General features: G+C 47.5%; 1 protein-coding gene across 1 annotated transcript in view; it reads left to right on the forward strand.

Moving 5' to 3' along the window:
- The window catches only part of CACNB3 (calcium voltage-gated channel auxiliary subunit beta 3), a 343,020-nt gene that overhangs the window by 34,986 nt on the left and 293,100 nt on the right, over window positions 1-14,934 (forward strand). The gene's annotated exons all lie outside the window — the stretch shown is intronic.

Raw genomic sequence — 14,934 nt, forward strand, 5'->3', positions numbered from 1 at the left:
GTCCTACCTCTGTCTGTCAGTCTCCTTATCTGTGGCTCCTTTCCCTGCTGTGTCTTTCCTTGTGTTCTCTCCGTCTGCCTGGGCTGGGCACTCTTGCGGCTCTGATTGCTCCGTACTCTTGCGGCTCTGCCTGCTCTGTACTCTTGCGACTCTGCCTGTGCTCCGCACTCTTGAGGTTCTGCCTGCTCCATAGCCTTGCGGCTCTGCTTGTGCTCCGCATTCTTGAAGCTCTGCTGGTGCTCCGCACTCCTGCGGTTCTGCTTTGTTCTTTCTTCTGCTTCTGCTGCTACAGATCCTCTTGCTGCTAACTTCAGCTCCTCATCACAGCCTTGCGGTTCTTCTCCAATGTAAACAGGTCCAAACCTGTTCCTTCATACCCTTCTATATTTCCATCCTTCCCGTACCAGTACCAGCACCTCCTGTGTGAACAGGCCTCTACCTATTCCATCCATCACTCCTTCCTGTCCGTGTTCCTGCGCCTTCCCAGTCAGCCGTGCCCGCCTGCCAGTATCTCAGCCATGCCCGCCTGCCAGTGTATCAGCCGTGCTCACCTGCCAGTGTCTCAGCTGTGCCTGCCTGCCAGTGTCTCAGCCGTGCCCGCCTGCCAGTGTCTCAGTCGTGCCTGCCGTGCTCACCTGCCTGTCAGTCGCACCTGTCATAGCGTCCAGTTCCCCAGTGGGATCAGCAGCCACAGCCAGACACCACCCTGGAGTGGCACCTGGCAGCTACCTGCTGCACAAGCCTGACCTCACCATCAGAGGCTCCAGTGAAGACCGAGGTAGCTGAATTAGTTATGCCCCTTCCAGGGTAGTCTGGTTTGTGGCGCAGTGGGTCCACAACCCTTCGCTTGCACCAGCCTGCCATGGCACGAGCGTGACACATAGCCTGCTGGTGTCCCAAGATTGAGTGGGCCTCCACGTTTGTCCAGGGTCTCAGCATTTACCCAGGTGGTGACGCCGGCCCTGACAGCTGGTCTGCAGATCTCCCTCTTCTCCGGTTTTCTGCAGCACATCCCGACACAATGCCCTTAAAAATAAGAGTGTTATTAAAATTCCCTCTGCATGAAAATATCTGTTCATGTTATGACCTAAATAAATCTCCTCTGGTATATGACCTCCACACTGTCCACCATTATCAGCTATAACAGCCAACCATCCACCTTTATGAACCATGGCCTATACCATGGCTGTCCCCTCTAATTTTTCATTACACTTTCTATATCTCCACACCATCCCCCGCCATGCTAACCCCTCTCCATAATCTGCCTCCCTTTCACGCTGTTAACTCTCCATATCCCTTTTGTGTCCACTCTACACAGTATGCACTCATACTGCCCACCACACTGCCCTTTTCAAACTGCAAATCCCCCTCACACTGTCCCCTTACACTGTATAATGATCAGCACAGCAGTCCATATGGTATGATAGCCACAACAAGTCGTCAATGTAGTATGGTCCCAAACACAGCCCCCATATATAGTATGATGACCACCACAGCCCCCCATATACAGTATGATGTTCACCACAGACTCCCATAAATAGTATCATGTCCAAAACAGCCTCCATGTATGCTTTGAAGGCCCCCACAGCACCCCATACAGTATTATGATCCACAAACAGTATGCTATTCAGAACACCCTATCCAGTATGGTCACCACAGCCCTCAGTATAATGTCCTCCACAGCCACATATACAGTGGTCATCACAGCTCCTCATTTCATGTACCTTTGCACAGCCCCTCATTTCATGGCCCCTGCACTGCCTCTCATTTTATGTCCTCATGAAGAGCCCCTCATTTTATTCCCCCATCTGTAGTCCCTGTATTTATTCTGCCATCTGCACAGCTTCTCATTTTATCCTCCCTTGGCACAGCCCTTCAGTTTATTCCTCCCATATGCACAGCCCCTCAGGTTATTCCACCGTCATCTGCACAGCCCCCAACTTTATTCCCCCCCTGCACAGCTCCTCATTTTATTGCCTTCATCTGCACAGACCTTCATTTTATTCCCCGCTCTGCACAGCCCTTCAGCTTATTCCCTCCAGCTGCAAGCTCCTCATTTTATTCCTCCCATGCACATCCCATCAGTTTATCCCACAATCTGCACAGCTCCACAGTTTATTCCCCTCCATATGCAAGGTCCTTCAATTTATTCCGCACCATTAGCACAGCCTCTCATTTTATCCTCCCCATCACCATATCCCCTAATTTTATTCTCCCTGTCAGCACAGACCCTGTTCTGATTTTATGCCCCCCTGTACAGCTCCTCATTTTATGCCCCCTCACAGTAATATAAGAATTAATTACAATAAGTTCATACTGCTGTAATCCAGTCTCCCTCTGTGTCTTGCTGGAGATCCTGACAGAGCAGGGTGCAGATTACACCTCTGTAACAATTATATGGGTACTACGGAATCTGATTGCGTGGGATAATATGACACTGAGACCAAAGTTGATGCAAATAAGTATATTTAACAAGTGTAACAAAACTAACAGGGCACTTCATGCAATAGTAACGAAAACACAGCACAATATGGAATGATGCAAGTATGGCCAAACTAACAGAGCACTTCCTGCAATTCTAACGAAAACACAGCACAATACGGAGTTATGCAAATAAAGCAAAACTAACAGAGCACTTCCTGCAATTGTAAGGAAAACACAGCACAATATGGAATGATGCAAGTAAAGCAAAACTAACAGAGCACTTCCTGTAATTGTATTGAAAACACAGCTCAATATAGAAATGTCCAGAGTAACTGAAGAGCGGGGAGTGACCGCTAATATAACCAGTCCAACAGTAATAAAAGGCAGGTGTGTACAAGGCACTAAACGTAGGAGTCCAGCAGAAAGTGTGTGAATAAGCACACCACATTTAATGAGGCAGTCCTGCGATATTAAGAATGAGCACACTCACAGCACTAAAGTGTAGAAGTCCAGGCATCATAAAGGTGGGAATGCACTCAGCACTTAAATGTGGAAGTCCAGCTTTATACAGGAGTGGCATTAATAAGAGGTCACTATGTGTATCTTTTGGGCTGTACGTCCCGCACAAGTCCCGCACAGCAGCCCACACAAACACAGACCTAGAGGAGAAGATGATGTCAGGATTCCTTATAGGCCACAGCAGTTCCAGGGGTGAATAGCTCCAACTAGAAGTCCAGACAGTAGTTAAGCACAGACAGCATCAGGGAGATGCCCAGAGAACTGTAGGCAGCAGAATGAGGAGAGGCAGAGCACCGAGTAACGAGCAGCAGCAGGAGCAGGGAGTCCACCAGCAGACAGGCAGGAGCTTAGGAGTCCACAGCAACAAAATACTCAGGCAAAGAAGAGCACATGACCCAGACTTAAATAATCAGGACAGACAGGAAGTTCCATAGCAGGGCGAGATAAAAGACTCTATCATGGATGAGGGCAAACAGGCACAAAGGAAAGTCCGGAATCCTTACATTACTCCCACCTCAGATGCGGCCTCAGGAGGATCCAGGAGCAGGCTTTTCAGGATATTTCTGATGGATAGTGTAATCTTTTGAGGAGCACAGATATTGCTCACCGGCTCCCAAGAGTTTTCCTCATACGGATATCCTTGTCACTTGATGAGGTACTGCAGTTGACTCCTGCGGATTCTAGAGTTCAGAATCTTCTCCACAACAAACTGTTCTTATCCGTCCACCACCACAGGCTGAGGAGGAGGCGTAATACCACCCTGAAAAGTATTTGGAGACACTGCTTTTAATAGGGAGACATGAAATACAGGATGTACCTTCAAGGTCCTTGGTAACTTCAGACAACAGGCAATGAAACTCACGATCCCAGAGATCTTGAGTGGACCGATGAATTTTTGTCCCAGTTTCTGTGACGGAACATTCAATCTCAAGTTTTTTGTGGATTACCACACAGAGTCCCCTACCTTGAACATAGATTTCGGAGGCCTGCGCCTATCGGCAGATCTTTTATATCTCTCCTGTGCAGTAGATAGTGATTCATTCAAGGTTTCCAGATTCTGTCTCATTGCTGCCAACATCTCATGAACTACAGGCACCGGTGCATTGATTGGGGATCTGGGAAGAATACTGAGATGATAACCCAGGTTGGCAAAGTAGGGTGTTACCTTAGTAGATTAACTCTGAGAGTTGTAACAAAATTCTGCTAGCGGAAGCAACTCCAGCCAGCCATCCTGCGAATGGCTGATATAGCATCGAAAATACTGTTCCAGAGTCTGATTAGTCCGCTCCGTCTGCCCATTAGTCTGGGGATGATATGCAGTAGACAGACAAACATTAACACCAAACGCAGAACAGAATCTCTTCCAGAACCTGGACGTAAACTGCACTCCCCGATCGTAGATGATTTAGTCTGGAACTCCGTGCAGCCGGAACACTTTCTGGATGACCAGATCTACCATCTACTTGGCAGAGGGATGAAGTGGGCAGCTTTAGTAAGGCAATCTATAACCACCAGAATAGAATTCTTTCCCCCAGAGGTGAGCAATTCTGCTATAAAGTCCATCGAAATAGACCCCCAAGTGCGAGAGGGGATGGGTAGTGGTTGTAGCAATCCAGTAGATGATACACGAGGAGTCTTAAAGCGTGCACATACCTCACAAGAGAGAACGTAGTTCTTCATGTCTTTCAAACAGGTAGGCCACCAAAAAAACAGCTGAGGAACGCCTGTGTCTTCTGTACCCCCTGATGACCAGCCAACTTGGAGTCATGGACAAACTTGAGGACCTGCAGCTTTATGGCCTCCGAAACGTATAAACGTTGATCCCGGGCCCACATAACGTTTTTGAGAACTAAGTTCCCCTCAGCAGTCGGGTTGACGAGAAGTGGGTCTGCGTCATAGGCCTCCTTAATGGTCTTCCATAAATCCTTATTCTGAATGACTCCGACAAAGTTGACATCAGACAAGATGGTCTTGGATGGGGTCCCAGGTATGGAATCCGTGGCATGGATTCAGGACAAAGCATTCGCTTTTCCATTATGTGACCCTGGGCAGTACGAATTGATAAAATTAAATTGGTTCAAAAATAGACTCCAATGAGCCTGTCATGGAGAAAGATATCTAGCACAGCTAAGAAATTCCAGATTGCGATGATCCATGAGCACAATAACTTGTTGCGCTGCCCCCTGCAGATGGTGCCTCCATTCCTTAAATGCAGCGATAATGGATAGAAGCTCTTTATCTCCCACATCATAGTTCTCTGCAGCGGAAAGTCTGCGAGAAAAAAAGCACATGGATGTAACAGACTCTTGTCTTCTGTTCTTTTTGAGAGGATGGTCCCCAGAGCACATTCCGAAGGGTCCACTTCCACGATGAAAGGATGTGCTGGGTTAGGGTGAATTAGTACAGGTTCAGAAGTAAACCAGGACTTAAGACAATCAAAAGCTTCCTGAGGACTGCAAGAAAGTCTTTTCCATCTTGGTTAGCTGTGTAATGGGTCGAACAATCTCAGAGAAATTACGAATAAATTGAATACAAAAATTTGCGAATCCAATGAAATGCTGTCCCTCCTTGATGTTTTTAGGTGCAGGCCAATCAAGAATAGCCTGGATCTTACTTGTCTCCATGTTAAGCCCCTGTGGCGAGATGACATACCCCAGAAATTGAATCTCTGTGCGATGGAATTCAAATTTCTCAGGTTTAATGTAGAGATGATTCTCTTTCAGACGTCTCAGGAAGGTTTTAACATGCTCCTGATGTTCCTGCAATGAATCAGAAAAAAAACAAAATATCGTCCAGATAGATCACGACAAAATGGTCTAACAGATCTCTAAAAATATCATTAGCCAGGTGTTGGAAGGTTGCTGGAGCATTGCAGAGACCAAAAGGCATCACCAGAGATTCTAAATGCCCATACCGACATCTAAATGCAGTCTTCCATTCATCTCCAGAGCTGATCCGAATCAAAATTATATACTCCTCGAAGATCCAACTTAGAGAAGACTTTAACATGTCGTACTCTTTCTAGCAGTTTAGGAATCAATGGTAAAGAACATTGATTCCGGATGGTTACCTTATTGAGCTCCCAATAATCAATACAAGGTCTGAGAGTTCCATCCTTTCTTTTAACGAAAAAGATGGATGCTCCTGACGGTGATGAGGGGGGGCGAATGAAACCCTTAGCTAAATTCTCATCAATGTATTCCTTCAAAGCCTCCATCTCCGGAGCTGTTAGTGGGTAGACATTCTTGAATGGAATAGCTACTCCCGGAAGCAGTTCAATGGGACAATCATAAGGTCTGAGGAGGAACCTGCTCTGCCATTTTCTTCTCACAAATATCCGAAAATTCATTATAAATAGATGGTAATAACGATACCTCAGTGACACTTTCCGTGTCCCAATGAGTTGCCTGGCTTGTTACTGGTGTTTTTCTTGATGGGAAAGCGATCTTCTTGGTCTCCCAGTTGATGATAGGACTTTGCGACTGCAGCCATGAAATTCCTAAAATTAAAGGGAAATGTGACTAGCAGATCAACATAAAGGATAGCATTTCCTGATGATCAGGCTCAATGGAGACTTCCAGAGTTTCCTGATCTACTGGTCCAGAAACTAGAGAGGAACCATCCACCGTTTCCAAAGTTACCGGGTGTCAGGGTCCTGACAGCGCCGGCGTGCAGCCTCCACTAAGCAGGGACTCACCTGCACCGTAGGGACCCCTGGGGACAAGAACAGCCAGAAAATAAAGATGCACAGGACCTGAATGTAGAAGTTTAGCAAGCCGGCACAGGACCTACGGTCATGTGAACGGTCATGTGACTGCAAGGGGGCAGGGCTTAGCATCCTGCTTTCAAAGAGGGTAGAAAACTCAAAGTTGGGCAAAACGGGGGTCATGCACAGTACAGGCAAGCGAGGTACAGGAGGGATAAACAGACGGGAGGTCAGGCAAAGCCAAAGGTCATACACAAGATATCAGTAAAGTACCAGGGATGAGACAGAATGGATAGTCAGGGCCAAGCAGAGATCAAAACCAAACAGACGTAGAAGGTACCAGGCAGAATCCAAAGCAAAATCCAGAGAACAGACCGAGTCATACACAGAGAATCATGCAACCAGAACACAGCACTAACACACTGAGGGGTCACAGCACAATGCCAAGGGCGAAAGTATAACTGACGGGGGATGGGAGCTTCCTGAGGCTATAAGAAGCCTCCCCAGAACCAATGAGAGGCCACCATAATAGGTCCCAGGTGTGCAGCTGAGAGTCTGCACTGAGGTCAGAACATTAACCCCAGCAGTGCCGGTCACCCAGCACTGGTATCATGACAGTACCCCCCTCTCAACGGGTGGCCTCTGGACCCCAGGCTTGCCCGGCTATCTAGCATGGAAAGCCCAAACCAGATGATCCGCATGCATCAACCGGGCCGGCACCCAGGACCTGTCCTCCGGCCCATACCCCTTCCAATGAACTAGGCACTGTACTGACCGCCGTACCAACCTAGAATCTACGATGTGACCAATCTCATATTCCACATGTCCCTCAACCGAAACCGGAGGAGCAGCGGACTCGGATTCTCCCCGGACTGCTTCAAACGGTTTCAGTAGAGATCTATGGAAGACGTTAGGGATCTTGAAAGAGGGTGGAAGGCACAGCCTGTACGCTACTGGGTTGATTTTTTCCACAATCTTGTACGGGCCAATGAATTTGGGGCCCAACTTGGCTGACGTAATCTTTAGCTTAATGTTTCGCGTGGAGAGCCAAACTTTTTCTCCAACCTGACACATGGGACCAAGTGTTCGGTTCCTGTCCGCGAAAAACTTATACCTGCCTTGTGACCTAGATATACGCCGCTGGACTTCTGCCCATGTATCTTTTAACCGCTGAACAGAGTCCTCAGCCCCGGGGCACCCCGTATCCACACGAGAAAACTCACCAAAATGAGGACTGAACCCATAGTTTATCAAGAAAGGGGACATACCAGTGGATTGACTCACCCAACTATTGAAGGCAAATTCAGCCAACGGCAGTATATCAGATCAGTCATTCTGTCTAGCAGAAGTCAGACATCTGAGGATCTGTTCCAGAGACTGATTAGTGCGTTCCGTCTGACCCTTACTCTCAGGATGGTATGCAGACGAAAAGGACAGAGATAGCCCTAATTTTTTGCAGAAAGCACGCCAAAACCTAGCCACAAACTGCACACCACGATCAGACACCACATTCAGGGGTACCCCATGCAAGCGGACCACATGCTGCACAAGCAATCTGGATAAGGTCTCAGCAGAAGGGAATGCGGACAGGGGTACAAAATGAGCCTGCTTCGAAAATCTGTCCACCACTACCCATACCACCGTATTACCCCTGGAAGAGGGAAGATTGGTAATAAAATCCATGGACAGATGGGTCCACGGTCTTTCGGGAACTTCCAAGGGCATCAGCTCCCCCGCCGGACGGCTATGGGAGCTTTTAGAACGAGCGTAGACCCCACAACCAGAAATGAATTTCTTTATATCAGAACCAAGCGTAGGCCACCAGAAGATCCTAGCCACCGCCAGTCGCGTGGCTGATATACCAGGGTGAGCACACAACTTGGGTTCGTGGAACTCTTGCAAGAGTTTAAGGTGAAGTTGCTCTGGGAAAAACAACTTGCCCCCTGACTTGGCCGCTGGAGCCAGCGACTGGGCCCCCTCAATTTCCCGTTCCAATTCAGACGAGTTCCCTGCTAACACCACCCCAGGGTGCAGGATGGAGGACGGTGGCTCAGGGGCAGACACAGGGTGAAAACTACGAGATAAGGCCTCAGCCTTGACATTATTTGAACCTGGACGGAATGTAATAGTAAACTGAAAACGAGAAAAAAAAGTGACCAACGGGTCTGTCTGGGCATTAATCTTTTAGCAGACTCAATGTATGACAAATTTTTGTGATCAGTGATCACAGTAACCGGGTGACTGGCCCCCTCCAAAAAGTGCCTCCATTCCTCAAATGCCAACTTGACCGCCAGAAGCTCTCTATTGCCTACATCAAAATTTCTTTCAGCAGCAGAGAACTTCCTGGAAAAGAAAGCACATGGCCTGAGGTTGGTTAGAGTGGCAGACCCTTGGGATAACACTGCCCCCACCCCCACCTCGGAGGCATCCACCTCCACCACAAATGGTTTGGAAGGATCTGGCTGTACCAAGACAGGAGCAGACATAAAACATTTTTTCAGCATCGCAAAGGCCTCTTTTGTGAGTGAGGACCAATTTCTCACATCCGCACCTTTGCATGTTAGATCCGTGAGAGGTTTGACCACTTGTGAAAACCCCCGGATAAATTTGCGGTAATAATTGGCGAACCCCAAGAAGCACTGAAGACCCTTAAGATCTCGGGGTTGCACCCAATCCGCAATGGCCTGCACCTTCTTGGGGTCCATGCGAAAACCCTCACCGGATTCAATTATTCCCAAAAAAGACAATTCTTGCACACAGAATACACATTTCTCCAATTTGTCATACAGATGATTTTCTCTCAGTCTTTGGTGAACAGTTCGTACATGTTCCAAATGAGAATGCTTGTCGGAGGAGTATATCAAAATATCATCTAAGTAGATAACGACAAAACGACCAATGAGACCCGAGAATACCACGTTGATGAAATTCTGAAATATGGCGGGGGCGTTGGTAAGACCAAACGGCATGACTAAATTTTCAAACAGTCCCTCGGTCGTGAGGAATGCGGTTTTCCATTCATGCCCCTCTCGGACCCTTATCAAATTATATGCCCCCCAAAGATCCAGTTTAGAAAACCACTTTGCCCCTGATAGTTGGTTACACAAATCGGGAATCAACGGAAGGGGGTACGTATTCCATACCGTAATCTGATTAAGCTCCTGAAAATCGAGACAGGGACGTAACCCGCCATCTTTTTTCTTTACAAAAAAGAAACCTGCCGCCACAGGTGAGACTGAAGGACGTATGTGTCCTTTGCGCAGACTTTCAGCAATGTACTCCTTCATAGCCAAGAGCTCAGGACCGGACAAATTAAACAGACAGGCTTTAGGTAATTTAGCCCCCGGGACCAGCTCAATAGCGCAGTCAAAGGGTCTATGTGGCGGTAACGTCTCGGCCTTTCTTTCAGAGAATACATCTTCGAAGTCCTTCAGGCATTCCGGAATACCTTCCAGCTCGACAGATGATACAGACACAGATTTAACAGGTTCAACCAACAGTGCGGATTTATCACATAACTTAAAATCATTAAACCCCCACTGAACAATCTCCCCCGTTTTCCAGTTAATAACTGGGTTATGACGTTGTAACCAGGGCATGCCCAACACCAACCCTGCAGGTAGATTGTCCAGAACAAAACAACTTAGGTTTTCCACATGAGTAGCGCCCACTCTGAGCAAAAACAAGTTAGACATAAAGAGAATTCCCTCCTTAGTGAGGGGAGATGAGTCAATGGCTATCACCTTGATCGGAACCTTGAGCCTAACTGTCCCTATCTTACAGTGTGTGACCAATTGGGAGTCAATGAGGTTAATCGATGATCCGCAGTCCACAAAGGCTGTAGAGGAAAAAGAACTACTGTCCACAAACAGTTCCACATGCAGTAACACTTTAGAAAACGAGGAAAAGGGTACCTGAGGGTCTGAGTAGTCTCCCCGTTGACTAACCAGACCTAGTCATTTCCCGCCGACCGGGTTGAAGACGGGCAATCAGGACACTCCCTTTTCCAATGTCCCGTTTTACCGCAGTAAAAGCATAACTGCTTGTCCTTCCGGCGTTTCCTCTCCGTATCCTTCAGGGAGAGGGCGCCTACATCCATGAGCTCAGGGGCAGTCTCTTTTCCACTGGGGAACAATGGAGTTTCCACCTGCATCACCCCTCTGGCCCGCAGCCTGCGGTACATCTGGACGGCCTAGGTCATGGCATCCTCGAGAGAGTTAGGTGGGGGATGTAACGCCAAGGCATCCTGCAGCCGCTCGGACAAGCCTCTGCGAAAGAGTCCTCAGAGTGCGGCATCGTTCCAAGAGACCTCTGTGGCCCAGTGGCGGAATTCAGTACAAAACCACTCAGCTGAGTGTTTTCCCTGACAGATGCTCATCACCATGTCCTCTGCCAATCGCACTCGGTCAGGCTCATCATAAATGTGCCCGAGGGCCTCAAAGAATGCATTCACAGACACACTCTCAGGGGCAGTGGGAGGAAGGGAGAAAGCCCAAGCTTGTGGGGACCCTCTTAACAGAGACATAATGACCCCAACCTTCTGACTTTCGTCCCCAGAGGAACGTGGTCTCAAACTAAAAAAAAGTTTGCACCCCTCCATGAAGATCCTGAACTTTTTGTTTCCAGAAAAAAAGTCAGGCAGTTTAACAGGTGGTTCTGGGGACACCAAAACAACATCACTCGACCCAGCCCCCAGAGACCCAGCAGCTAGAACTCCCCGCACTGTCTCAGAAACCTGCTGCAGAGAACGAGCCAGAGCTTGCTGCTCCAGAGATAAACCCTGAAACATCTGACTCAGACTTTTCATCTGGTCAGCCAGAGACTGTATGGGATCCATAACTCTCTGCATAAAAAAACCCAAAAAAACTTAATGGTCAGTTATAATGTCAGGGTCCTGACAGCGCCGGCGTGCAGCCTCCACTAAGCAGGGACTCACCCACACCATAGGGACCCCTGGGGACAAGAACAGCCGGAAAATAAAGATGCACAGGACCTGAATGTAGAAGTTTAGCAAGCTGGCACAGGACCTACGGTCATGTGAACGGTCATGTGATTGTAAGGGGGCGGGGCTTAGCATCCTGCTTTCAAAGAAGGTAGAAAACTCAAAGTCGGGCAAAGCAAGGGTCATGCACAGTACAGGCAAGCGAGGTACAGGAGGGATAAACGGACGGGAGGTCAGACAAAGCCAAAGGTCATACACAAGATATCAGTAAAGTACCAGGGATGAGACAAAACGGTTAGTCAGGGCCAAGCAGAGATCAAAACCAAACAGACGTAGAAGGTACCAGGCAGAATCCAAGGCAAAATCCAGAGTACAGACCGAGTCATACACAGAGAATCATGCAACCAGAACACAGCACTAACACACTCAGGGGTCACAACACAATGCCAAGGGCGAAAGTATAACTGACGGTGGATGGGAGCTTCCTGAGGCTATAAGAAGCCTCCCCAGAACCAATGAGAGGCCACCATAATAGGTCCCAGGTGTGCAGGTGAGAGTCTGCACTGAGGTCAGAACATTAACCCCAGCAGTGCCGGTCACCCAGCACTGGTATCATGACACCGGGGTGGCTATCTGCTGAGTCTGAATGCCATGTTCCTTGGCAAAGGTTAAGTCCATAAAGTTACCTCTTTCTCCTGAATCCACCATAGCTGCACAAGAAATCCATTGTCCCGACAACCGGATCTTAATGGGAAGGGAGCAATGTGTCTCTTTATCTCTCTGTGTTTTAGGAGAGGCGGTCACAGGCAGAGAATGAAGGATGGCATTCACAGAAAAACTAGACTAAGACGTAACAGATTCAGCATCCTGATTCTCAAATTCCCCTACTGTGGCCAGTACCTTGCGAGGCCGCTTGGGACAGTTGATAAGGAAGTGATCTGACTGACCGCAGTAAAAACACAGACTTTCCAGAAAACGATGCGCTCTGCGCTCATTTCTCTTACGCCGCTGTAAAGCATCCACCTGCATGGGAACAGATTCAGCCTCCCAAGAGGATTTGCCTGTAGGTTCTTTAGGAGAAAAGGAAGAGTTACAAACATGATTAGAAGCTGCAAATCTCTCCTGTCTACGCTCAGTAATTCGTATATAAATGTGTACACAATGTTGTATAAAAGCAGCTAACTCTTGCAGAGCATCTGCATAAGCTAACTCATCTTTCATTGCACTAGACAATCCCCTATTAAAATGGTTAATTTGCTGTCTAAACTCAGTAGCGTATTCAATGATAGAACGCTTACCCTGACGTAAAGATAACAAGGTGGTCTCAGCTGTAGTGCGACGATTAGGGTCATCAAACATCATAGACATTGCAGCAAGAATATCATCAAGGTTATTCAAACGAGGGTCACGAGTCTCCATAAGCGGATTTGCCCAAGCGAGAGCTCGAGAAGTAAGTAACAAGATTATACATGAAACCTTGGATTGATCAGTAAGGAAGTGGTCGGCATGCACATCAAAATACAAACTTGTAGCGGTCTCCACTGAACCTAAATGGTGATAACTTTGAAAGACTAGCTGGCAGTAGCTGACCCGGGGGTGGAGGCGCAGCTGCTATTATCTGACTACTTAAATCCTGAAGCGCCTGTCCAAAATGGGCCTCCCAGTTAGCAACCTTGTTTTGCAGAGCCTCTATATCCCCCTGTAAAGAATGGATCATAGAGAATAACTAATCCAACTTTGTCTCAGTCGACATTATCACAGCAGATTCCTTAAATAGCCTGAGCATCCTGTAACAATAATATGGGTACTACGGAATCTGATTGCGTGGGATAATATGACACTGAGACCAAAGCTGATGCAAATAAGTACAATTAACAAGTGTAACAAAACTAACAGGGCACTTCCTGCAATAGTAACGAAAAGACAGCACAATATGGAATGATGCAAGTAAAGCAAAACAAACAGAGCACTTCCTGCAATTGTAACGAAAACAGCACAATACGGAATGATGCAAATAAAGCAAAACTAATAGAGCACTTCCTGCAATTGTAACGAAAATACAGATCAGTATAGAAATGTCCATAGTAACTGAAGAGCAGGGCGCGACCGCTAATATAACCAGTCCAACAGTAATAAAAGGCAGGTGTGAACAAGGCACTAACGTAGGAGTCCAGCAGAAAGTATGTGAGTAAGCACACCACATTTAATGAGGCAGTCCTGCGATATTAAGAATGAGCACACCACATTTAATGAGGCAGTCCTGCGATATTAAGAATGAGCACACTCACAGCACTAAAGTGTAGAAGTCCAGCAATCATAAAGGTGGGAATGCACTCGGCACTTAAACGTGGAAGTCCAGCTTTATACAGGAGTGGCATTAACAAGAGAAGGTCACTATGTGTACCTTTTGGGCCGCAAGTCCCGCACAGCAGCCCACACACAGTCCTAGAGGAGAAGATGATGTCAGGATTCCTTACAGGCCACAGCAGTTCCATGGGCGAATACCTCCAACTAGAAGTCCAGACAGTAGTTAAGCACAGACAGCATCAGGGAGACGCCCAGAGGACTGTAGGCAGCAGAACGAGGAGAGGCAGAACACCGAGTAACGAGCAGCAGCAGGGAGTCCACCAGCAGACAGGCAGGAGCTCAGGAGCCAACAGCAACAAAATATGCAGGAAAAGAGGAGCACACAACCTGGACTTAAATAATCAGGACAGACAAAAAGTTCCATGGCAGGGCGAGATACAAGACTCCATCTTGGATCAGGGCAAACAGGCACAAAAGGAAAGTCCGGAATCCTTACAAGCTCCTGTGCTCCTGTCCCAGGCAGCACGCACAGCAATTGCTTTTGCATTTCAGAGACGCAAATACAATTGAGAGCATGGAGGGAGTAACGGCTGGGGCACAGGACAGAGACAGGTGAGCGCTGTCAATGACTAAACACTGCTTCCCTGTGTGCCCACGATCCGGCCATCACTGTGCTGAATATCTGCAGCTAGAGGAAGTCGCTGGGTGGCTGCAGGCATTCAGTAAATGTCTTTGACTCAACAATATCTTCTGTCTGATCTTTCACCGCTCTATATGAGCTTCTATCACAGTTTCTATAATTCTGAGGATTCATTATCAATTTTTATGGTTTATTTATTATGCTTACTTATTTAGCTCATCATATTCCGCAGCGCCTTACAGACATCATCGCTGTTCCATTTGGGAGCTCATAATCTAAATTCCCTATCATTATGTATTTTGGAGTGTGGGCGGAAATCGGTGTTCCTGGACTAAACCCACACAAACATGTAGAGACCATACAAACTCCTTACAAATGTTTACCTTTTTGGGATTT

This window comes from Dendrobates tinctorius, unplaced genomic scaffold (assembly GCF_039654945.1).
Source record: "Dendrobates tinctorius isolate UK_male_01 unplaced genomic scaffold, ASM3965494v1 ptg000388l, whole genome shotgun sequence".
NCBI classification, from domain to species: domain Eukaryota; kingdom Metazoa; phylum Chordata; class Amphibia; order Anura; family Dendrobatidae; genus Dendrobates; species Dendrobates tinctorius.